The sequence below is a fragment of the Mesocricetus auratus genome, unplaced genomic scaffold, assembly GCF_017639785.1.
Source record: "Mesocricetus auratus isolate SY011 unplaced genomic scaffold, BCM_Maur_2.0 Super-Scaffold_100676, whole genome shotgun sequence".
In the NCBI taxonomy this organism is placed as follows: domain Eukaryota; kingdom Metazoa; phylum Chordata; class Mammalia; order Rodentia; family Cricetidae; genus Mesocricetus; species Mesocricetus auratus.
This window is the reverse complement of record NW_024429266.1, coordinates 98636508-98647464: the sequence shown is the minus strand read 5'-3', so window position 1 is coordinate 98647464 and position 10957 is coordinate 98636508. Positions and strand designations below refer to the sequence as shown.

The 10957-nt window shown below is 51.3% G+C and overlaps 1 long non-coding RNA gene across 2 annotated transcripts; it reads left to right on the top strand.

Moving 5' to 3' along the window:
• The first annotated feature begins 2914 nt into the window (after window positions 1–2914).
• Window positions 2915–9636, top strand: LOC106022059. 2 transcript variants are annotated; one of them, XR_001197131.3, is made up of 4 exons: window positions 2915–3074; window positions 3259–3373; window positions 8791–8897; window positions 9232–9636. It is a non-coding gene; the product is annotated as an uncharacterized LOC106022059 (long non-coding RNA). The 2 variants fall into 2 exon arrangements; XR_005874451.1 differs by having other exon boundaries at window positions 8791–9636.
• Window positions 9637–10957: the final 1321 nt, after the last annotated feature.

The following is a 10957-nucleotide window of genomic DNA, read 5'->3' as shown; positions in this document are numbered from 1 at the left end:
CATTCATTCCCTGTGTCTGCCCACACCCAGACTTTCCATGACATGAAAGTGCATTGCAAACCCGGGGTCCACTGGAGGGGAAGTGGAACCACAGGCCTGTACTGAGCACGGTTTCACAGGACACAGGAACAGGGCCTGCATCCACCAGGGAGCAGGACTGTGAGGGAACTGAGGCCAGCTGGAGCTGAGGCAGGAGGATTTCAAATCTGAGACTATTTGTCTGGGCTACGGAGGAAAGGCCCTGTATGGAAGAGTTAAAATAAGTCTGGGAAGGGGCTTCCTGAGTGAAGGGCTTGCTGTGCAAGTGGGAAGGCCTGCGTTTCTTCCCTAGCAGCCATCAGACCCAGGCATGGCTGTGCATGCCGCTCATCAGTCATAGCTTCAGTGAGAGACCCTGTCTCAAAACATGATGTGGAGAGCATCTGAGGAGAACTCCGATGGCAGCCTCCGGACCCCACTCACTGTGTGTGGAGTCTCATGTATAGACACACACACGCGCACACACACACACACACACTAATAAAAAGAATTAAAAATTTAAAAAGGCAGTGGTGTCACATGCCTTTAATCCCAGCATTCAGGAGGCAGAGGCCAGCCTGGTCTAAAGAGGTAGTTCCAGGACAGCTAGGGCTACACAGAGAAACCCTGTCTGGAAAAAAAAAGAATTAAAAATATTTACACACAGCCGGGCGTTGGTGGCACAAGCCTTTAATCCCAGCACTCGGGAGGCAGAGGCAGGCGGATCTCTGTGAGTTCAATGCCAGCCTGGTCTACAAAGTGAGTTCCAGGATAGCCTCCAAAGCCACAGAGAAACCCTGTCTCAAAAAACAAACAAACAAAACAAAAAAAATATTTACACACTAGGGAGGCAGGGCAGGCAGATCTTCAAGTTTGAGGCTAGCTAGTGAGTTCCAGATATCCAGGATTATACAGAGAAACCTGTCTCAAAAAAAAAAAAAGATAGAAAGAATAACAAATCAAAGGAGTGACTTTTGCACCAGTATGGAAGCACATGTGTGAATATTTATGGATGTTTCCTTCATGATGTCCAAACAAGGGAGTAAGTAGTCTGTACTCAAAGCCCTTGAGCTGGAAACATCTGATGCACGACGTCCACCACAGAATCACTGTGCCTTGATACCGATAGAAGTGAGGTCAGACTACAGGGTTGCCGGGGAAAGATGCTTGCTGCCTGATGACCCGAGTTCCATCCCTGGGGCCCACATGGTAGGAGAGACCTGCAAGCTGTGCTCAAGTGCGTCGCGGCATCTGTGTGCACACGTGTGAACGAGGGCGCCTTTTCTGTATCTGTTTGTGTGGGCTGGGGTGGACCAAACAGCTTCACACCAAACAGCTCTCCCTCAAGCCAGAAGGAATTCTCCAAAGTTTAAGATAGCATTTTATTTATTTATTTATTTATTACATGTCCAGTGTTCTGACTGCATGTGTGCTTGCAGGCCAGAAACAGGCACCAGATCTCATTATACATGGCTGTGAGCCACCACATGGGTGCTGGGAGTTGAACTCAGGTCCTCTGGAAGAGCAGCCAGTGCTCTTAACCTCTGAGCCGTCTCTCCAGTCCCCTTAAGATAATATTGTAAAATGTGGACCCCTGGACTGGAGAGTTGGCTCAGCAGTTAAGCGCACTGGCTGCTCTTCCACAGGACCCAGGTTCAATTCCCAGCACCCACATGGCAGCTCACACCTGTCTGTAACTCCAGTTCCAGGGGATCTAACTCCCTCACACAGACATACGCAAACAAAACATCAATGTACATAAAATAAAAATTAAAAATACACAAGAAATAATGATAATAATAATGTGGACCCCAGGACACACAAGCAGATGCTGACTTCCATGAATGTACTGTGTATGTGCGCATGCATAAATAAACAAATAAGACTTAGCATTTAAGAGTGATGATTTAGTAGCTCTTTGGGAGGTTGCAATACCTGGATTCAAATCCAGAAAGAGAGGTTTGGGAAGAGAGAAAGATGAAGGGGGCCATGTAAGTTTAGACAAGAGATCATTAGAAGGGACAGGGACAGGGACAACTGGTCAGAGTTTAGACCTTGCAGGAGGCTCTCCAGGTTTTCATCCCAGCCCCCACAGCTGCTCGCTACGCTGGTCTGTGGAATGGGCTGGGCCTGTCAGCTCTGCAGCCTTGGAGAGATGGTAGGAGATGCAGTGTGAGTCATCCCGACTGCCAGTGTGGGGCACCAAGGAGGCCAGGTAAGTGACAGTGGGTGAGATGCCTCGCAGTTCTGAGGAGGCTGAGGTTCAGGGGTTCAAAACCAGCCTAGGCTACACAGTGAGATGTTGTGCCACAGGGAGAGACGGGCTGGGGCTCAGGGGTACAACACTGGAGCCACTAAGTTCCAGTCCTATCACCAAAAACGCCCGATGCGAGTCTTAGGCAGGAGGATCATAAGCTGAAGCCAGCCTGGACCCTGACTCAAAATAAAACAAAAATCGCCAAATTCTGGGATGGAGCCCTGCTTTTGCCACAAGCATCAATGAGCCTCGTTTTCCCAAAAATCTGTTTCCCTGTGTAGAAATGGACTCTGTGTGACACACACCGTAAGATCCCAAACACTGCAGGATGCTCAGTGATCCTCACATGGAGACTTCATGGGTCACAGTGAGTGTACCCCATCCCATCTGAAAACCACACACACACACACACACGTGCGCACACACGCGCGCGCGCACACACACACACACACACACACACACACACACACACACTACTCCAGACTTTTATTCTGAAGCTGAGGCCCCAACCTATGAGGTAATTCTTGGAGCTTCATTCGAGGATGATTCTTATTGGTCCACTGGCCAAGCCCCGCCCAGGGTTCCCTGCGCTCCGCCTTCCTCTCCAGAGCTTAAAAGTGCAACATCCGGACCTGGGCAGCCACCAGGACACCTGCAGCTGCTGCTGAGCAGGAACAGGTGCTGGGGAGGGGAGGGGGGCCCTGGGGACAATGCAGGTTGGCACATCTTCCAGAAGGCTAACTGGACTGTCAGGGAAGGCAAAAGGAGCTCGAGCTGTCTCCCTGGGAGGTAGGAGCAGGTGAGATCCTTGTGCTTTTGGTCCCCCCCTTGGGACTCCCTGGGGCGATGGGAAGGGATTCAAACCGAAGACGGATCCCCGCGAGTCAGGACAGACACAAGGAACAGGTATCGGGGCAGAAGGCAGATGCTGAGCGCCTGCCCTTGCGCCCACCCACCCCGAGGAATGGCTAATTATTTTTCAGCACCGGAGCCTCGGACAGCGCCGGCCGGGTGGTGGACAGGAGGGCGTCTCGACTTCAGCACCCAAAACGCGGACAGCTCCCAGCGGGCTACCAAGGAGCGGGGCTTCAGCACCAGGTGGGCTCAGCACAGCACCAAGCGTCACCGCAACCTTGGGGTCTGTTCCGGTGAAGAGGGTGGTTTGAGACCGCTAACGGTTTGAGATACTTGTCCTTTACAGAGTTGGGCTTTTTTGTTTTTTGTTTTTTTTGAGACAGGCTGTCCTGGAATTCACTATGTAGACCAGGTTGTCCTCGAACTCAGTATGGGAGAGAATCATTCTGTCAACGGAATAATAAGTTCCACTGGGTGAACCGATGTCCCAAGTGAAGTGGTGAAGGGCAAGCCAGACGCAATCTAACTTTATATCTCACATTCTTTTTATTTTAAAAAGGGTCTCTGTCTCATGTCTCTCTCTCTCTCTCTCTCTCTGTATGTGTGTATATACAGAGAGAGAGAGAGAGAGAGAGGAGGGAGGGGGGGAGGGGGGAGGGGGAGAGTGAGAGGGAGGGGCGTAGCCTTCTGTAGCCCAGGCTGGCTTAGAACTCCATGTGAAGCCAGGGATGATTTTGAAACCCTCATCCTCCTGCCTCCACTTCCTGAGTGCTGGGGTGGCCAGTGTGTGCCTCTCACACCTGGATCAATAAATCCTACATTGCTGATGGGGCAGGGTGTGGGTCGGGTGGTTAGAGAACAGATCTCTCTTGGGTCAGTGGATGGAATGGGGGAAAGGAGGCTCAGGGTCAGCAAGTCAGTGGGATCTGTTCCGCTCAACACAGGACCAGCACAGGACCAGGACAAGGGGCTGAGCATGTGAGCCAGTGCTATGTGGAAGACTTGTGATTTTGTTGTTCTGATGTGGAATGACAACAAGTCACAGCCGGCCTCATAGCGTGGACTCCCTTCACCTTCCTTCTGAAACACACAAAACAGTCAGGGCAGGAAGCTGGGGCAGAGGGGGAGAAGGAGGAGTCGGGGATGGGCAGGGGAGGGTGTCTGGCAAAGTCGACGGTCCTGGAGGTGCAGCGACGTCACACATGTGCTATTGGCCTGTCACTCAAACACTTACAGGACAGGATGGGAGACAACCTCAGGGCCCTGGGCTGTTTCAGATGTATTCCTTGGCAAAACAAATAGCGAGTGCAGACCTAGTGAAGTGTCTCGGAGTGTAAAGGGACTGCAAGAATTGGAAAACCTGAATTAGATTCCCAGAGCCAACATGGTAGAAGGCTAGAAACAACTTCAAGGTGTCCTCTGGCTGCCACACATGTCCCGTGACACACACTCCCACACACAAATAAATAAACACAGGAAAAACTTTTAAAAGAGAGATTAGCATAGGAGGCGCTTCGAGAGCACCTCAAGTTATTTTTCCTTTCTTCCCTTCCTCTCACTAGGTCTGTCTCTAAACAAACAGAGCCTCCTTTAGCCCAGGCTTTCCTCTAACTCTGAATGTAGCCAAGGATAGCCTCCACTACTGAGCCTTCTTGTCCCGTCTCCCTGAGTGCTGTCCACACTATGTCCAGTGTGCATGGTGCTGGATCTGGAGTTTCAAGCAAACTCCTGGGCATGGTACCCACAGAGCCCCAGCCCAGACCCAGTGGGTCCTTGTCAGTAAAACGTCTGTGTCCCCCACATCAACCACTGGTTGCATGACTGATCCTAGAAAAATGTGGACTTGTGTTTGGTGGGTCATTGCACCCTTAACATCCATGGACCTTCACCTGTGACATCCAAATGCAGTCACTAACACCCCCCCTCGTGGGATTCTCCCCAGATCCCTGGTGCTGTGACACCGGGGCTTGTTTATCTTACAGTGATGGTCACACCCCACCACGGGGAAGTCAGGGCTGGAACCTGGAGACAGGAGCTGATGCAGAGGCCATGGAGGGTGCTGCTCACAAGCTTGCTCTCTATGGCTTACTCAGCCTTTTTTTCTGAGACAGGGTTTCTCTGTGGCTTTGGAGACTGTCCTGGAACCTGCTCTGTAGACCAGGCTGGTATCGAACTCACAGAGATTCACCTGCCTCTGCCTCCCGAGTGCTGGGACTAAAAGCAGTGCAACCACCACCCGGCTTCAGCCTGCTTTCTTACAGAACCCAGGACCAGCAGCCCAGGGATGGCACCACTCACGGTGGTCTTGGGGCTCACACATCAGTCATTGATCTGGAGAATGCCTGACGGAGGCATTTTCTCAGTTGAGGCTCCTGCTTCCCAGAGAGCCCCCGCTGTGGTGGGGAGTGATGAAGAACCCAACCACACAGCAGCCCCATGGTCTTTGTCCACGCGGTTTCCTCCCCTGGGACAGCATGAACCCCTCACATAGCCTGAGTAAGCAACTCTGCCTTCTCCAGGCTTCAGCGCCTTGGGAGAAACTAGGACAAGACTTTATTATAAACATTCTCAGGCTCCTGGCTCCTGAGGAGGCCTCATTATGGCCTTGATTCTCAGGCAGAGTGCTTACATATTTCTTCTTGGTTGCACTGTGAGCTCAGGGCAGCACTGCGGAGCAAACCCAGCACCTTGCAAACACTATGGTGAGGCCATGACCTCAACTGGGAGATTCTAGACAGGGGCTCTACCCCTGAACACTCTCTCAGTCCCTCACTGGAGTTCCTAGGTGGGGCTTGACCAATGACCCACATCTAGCCAAGGAGATAAAAGACCAGGAAGAATTTTAGGTGAGAGTTGTAAATTCTAGGCAGGGACTTGATTGGTGAGCGACACTTTCAGCTTATTGTGTAAGATTTTTGTTTTGTTTTTTGAGACAGGCTCTCACTATATAGACTAAGCTGCCCTGGAACTCAGAGGCCCACCTTCCTCTGCTTTGCCTCCAGAGTGCTGGGGTTAATGGTGTGCCCCTCCATGCCTGCTTATCTTTTATTTCCTTTCTTCCTTTCTTCCTTTCTTTCTTTCTTCCTTCCTTCCTTCCTTCCTTCTTTTTCCCAGAGTTTATCTGTGTAACAGTCCTGGCTGTCCTGGAACTTGCTCTGTAGACCAGGCTGGCCTCGAACTCATAGAGATCCACCTGACTCTGCCTCTGGAGTGCTGGGATTAAAGGCGTGCGCCACCAGTGGCTGGCATCTTTTATTTCTTGACGACATCATGCCTTGAATTTAGGCTCTTCCTGTTTCTACTTCCCCATAATCTAGGGTGATGGCCTGTGAGGCCAAGCCTGCTACGGTGTTTCCCCAGTGCCCAGCCCGGCACATGGTATTCAATCACTCTGCGATGAATCCACCAAGGCATCAAGGAACACAGCCACGCAGCAATCAGCAAATGAAATCCATATGGTCACCACATGCCCACTGCGATTCCTGTCTGTGCTCTAAGAGACAGCAGCTGTTGAGGGACAGCAATTGCAGGTGTCTCCTAGGGAAATATAATTAAATTTCTGGATACTCAGGGGCTGGCCAATGAAAGAACAGCCCCAGGAGAGAGCTGGTCTCCATTCATTATCAATTAGGAGACATCGATTCCTCATTATCTGGGGCAGGCCCTGTCTCCCTCCTTCACCCCAGAGGAATGGAATCTTCTCTCTCCTGGGAGTCCTGCCTCAGTGGGCCCATTAACAAGCTGAGAATAAGATTAAATGATGCCTAAATGCCAGAGGTGTGTATGGATGGGCATCTGGTGGGGCCTTGGATGTCTGGGTTGGGTGGCACAGCCGATTTTCTCATACGCTGAGCGTCACGAAGAGTGAGAGACCAGGAAACACACGGGTTTCAGAAACCCTGTCCCATATTTCTTTTTCTTTTCTTCTTTTTTTATTTTTTGGTATTTCAAGACAGGGTTTCTCTATGTATCCCTGGCTGTCCTGGAACTAGCTCTGTAGACCAGGCTGGTCTCAAGAGCACAGAGATCTGCCTACCTCTGCCTCCCGAGTGCTGGATTAAAGGCGTGTGCCACCATCGCCCAGCTTATCCTACATTTCTTGTACTCACCCCAAATTTACCCTTTAGAGTGGAGCCCTCAGGGCTCTGGGAGAGGACACTGCCTTGACTAGCTTTTGTCTGCTTGGGACGAGGGCACTTCAGCTAAGAAAATACCTGCACCAGGGTGCCTCACGCTTCTTTCCTTGATATTGAGCAGCGTGGGAGGGGTCACCGGGCAGGCTGGATAAAAAAGACAGGCTGAGCAAGCCCCAGGAATGGGGCCATAGGCTGCTCCCTCCATGGCCTCTGCACCAGCTCCTGCCTCAAGTCCCCCTCCATGATAGACTCTTCCCTGTGTGCCAAGCGAACTCTCTCTTCCCCAAGTTGCTTTTGCTCTTTGTCTCAGCAACTCTATGACAACTGGCTTTTCTGTTGTCTCTCAGTAGGGTTTCTATTGCTGTGAAGGGACCTCACGACCATGGCAACTCCTATAAGGACACATTTAATTGAGGTGGTGGCTTACAGTCCATTGTCATCATGGTGGAGAGCATGACAGCTCCAACAAGGCCACACCTCCTAATAGTGCTACTCCCTTTGGGGGCCATTTTCCTTCAAACCATAACAAGACAGGGTTTCTCTGTATTGTTTTGGAGGCTGTCCTGGAACTCACTCTGTAGACCAGGCAGGCGGATCACAGAGATCCGCCTGCCTCTGCCTCCCGAGTGCTGGGATTTAAAGGCGTGCGCCACCAACACCCAGCAGCAAGATAGCTTAGTGGGTATCAGACAACATTTGGGGCCAACACCAAGCCTGGGGACCTGAGTTTGATTCCTAGGATCCACTTGGTGGGAAATAAGACCAGACTCTCCCCCTCTGCACGTGAACGCTAGCGAGAGTTCCAGGGAAGGGGCTGCAGAGACGGCTCAGCAGTTAAGAGCACCGGCCGGCCGCTCTTCCTGAGGACCCGGCTTTGACTCACAGCACCCACATGCCAGTTCCAGGGTTCTGATGCCCCCCCTGCCATCAGCACCTGGCACACACTTAGAACAAAGACACACATGCTGGCAGTAGTAGATGAAAAAGTAGTATCGGTGAAGGATGGTAACCCCAGGACCCTCCACGTTTGTGAACAGTGAGTTCCAGGCTGGCCGGGGATCCGCCCTGTGCCATCCTTCCTTCCCTGCAGCTGTGTGAGGGAGGGAAACAGCTCTCCTCAGACCATGTCTTGATGGCTTCCTGTGTAGTTTGAGGGAGACTCCTGGTATGTACTTGCGTGGATCTGCGTGTGTGTGTGTGTGTGTGTGTGTGTGTGTGTGTGTGTGTGTGTGTTCTGAGATGTACTCGTGTGCTGGAGTATTTGCTCATGTGTGTAATGCATGTGGGGGTCAGAGGTCAACACTGGCGGTCAGACCTCAGGTACCGTTCAACTTTTGATTTCCGTTATTTACCTTCTGAGTGTGCATGTGCAAGTCCCTCTCCTTGTGGGACTCAATTCTGTATGTTTGCCACGTGGGTCCTGGGGATTGAACTCAGATCATCAGGCTTGGTGGCAAGCTCCCCCTACTGACTGAGCCATATCACTGGCCCCTCTCTCACTTGAGACAATATCTCATTCCATAGCGCAGGGAGACCTGGAACTCAAGACAGTCCTCCTGCCTTGGTCGGCCACGTGTTGACTTTACAGACAGGAGCCACCATATCTGGCTTTTCCATTCTCTTACAAAGCAGTAAGTTTCCCAAAGATCTGGGAAGATATAAAGGTGAAGGCCAGCCTGGGCTACATGGTGATACCCTCAAACCATTGGGTCTCCTAAGAACCTCACTACAGACCTGGGAACAACACAGCTCCTTTTTGTTGTTCTCTGCTCCAGTGGGGGGGGTGCAGACCTCATGTCCGAGGGCCTGGAGTGAGAACTCCTTGCAGTTTCTCCCTGCTTCTCTAGCTCACTGGGTAGGGCTCCATCTGTGACCTCACCAGGCACATGGAGTGGGGGATGGGATCTGCCACATGCCTGCTTCTTTTTTAACTAAATGTCAGTTGTTTGATTTTTATCAATAAAGCCTCGGGAGCCAGATGCTGGGTGAAAGTCTGCTAGGTCAGAAAAGCAGTGAAAGAACCCAGCTGACCCTCCTCCTCCTCCTCCTCCATCCCAGGAAAGACTCCCTTTCTCTTTCAGCGTCACAAAGAAGCCCTCAAACGGAATGTCCCTCCCCTCTTCCTGTGTGTCCTTCTCTCCATCCTCCTGACTCCCTCTTATTCTGTTTTTTTTTTCTTCTTGTTCATTTCCTGTCAACTGCTTGCATGCTCTGCCTCTGAACCTATGGTTGATTTCATTTAATCCTATTTACAATATCCAAGCAGAAAACTTTTGGATTAAAGGTGTTTGGTAGGGTTAAGCCACACCACAACCAGAAACAGGTTTTTCCAGTAAATAAAGCAAACTTAGGGTTCACAGTGTGATCAAATATCCTACATTGGTCATTGGTGTCACTAAAGGCAGAGATAGGCTGGCTAAGGAGAGTGAGGCAGCTTCTGAGAGTTGGGGGAGTTGTCCTTGTTTATGTCCATTTATGTGGATTTAGGAAGACATCAGTTGTCAGGACTCTATGGTCTCCCCAGGCTTTTGACCGGGTTTGTAGGAAAGCAGGCATCAAACCTGATCAGAGTTGATTGTTTGCCCCTGACAGTTGTACCACAGCTACCGCAGCAGAGCATCTGCCCACCGGGACCCCCCTGCAGCCTTCAGGGTCCAGGGAGTGTGAGTGCCCTCATGCGCAGGGTCAGAGGACAATGTGCAGGGATGGGCTCCGTCCTTCTCCAGTGTGGGTGCCCTCATGCGCAGGGTCAGAGGACAATGTGCAGGGATGGGCTCCGTCCTTCTCCAGTGTGGGTGCCCTCATGCGCAGGGTCAGAGGACAATGTGCAGGGATGGGCTCCGTCCTTCTCCAGTGTGGGTGCCCTCATGCGCAGGGTCAGAGGACAATGTGCAGGGATGGGCTCCGTCCTTCTCCAGTGTGGGTGCCCTCATGCGCAGGGTCAGAGGACAATGTGCAGGGATGGGCTCCGTCCTTCTCCAGTGTGGGTCCTCTGCAGCAAGCACTTTCACCCACTGAGCAATTTTGTTGGCCCCAAACTCTTTTTAAGCGTATATTTGCCAGATATAATGGCACACGCCTTTGATCCCAACACATGGGAAGCAGAGGCAGGCAGATCTTTGAGTTTGAGGCCACCATGTCAGGCAATTTAAGCCAATTTAAATGACAATTACCAGCCAATATCACATTCACAGTGTCCTCGGACCATCACTGTAAGACCTCGGCATCAAAGCGGCGGGCACCGAACCGAATCCTCTGCCCAAGGACGGTGCCAGACCACTGGATGCAAATGCAAGAGGCGATTTATTGGGTACACAGGCGCTTCTGGATGCTACTGCAACTCGGGTGCAGAGCATCCTGGGCTTGTAGGGAGTATACTATTTATGGAGTTTTAATGGTTACATAAGTATCAGCATAGCAACAGGTATTTCATTGGCTACTTAAGCATGGGCTGAGATCATCTTGGGGGCATGGGTAGTTGCCAAGGACTAGGTTTCCTACATGAAAGACCCCGGCATGCTTCAGCAATTAGTATCCGGGTCTCATGATTGCTATAGTGATCAGACACAATTGGGGGCCAGGGTAGTTGCCAAGGACTAGGTTTTCTAGTATTGTCATATGAAAGTTACCAGCACGCTTCAGCAATTATTATCCGGGTCCCATGATTGCTATAGTGATCAGAGACATCCTG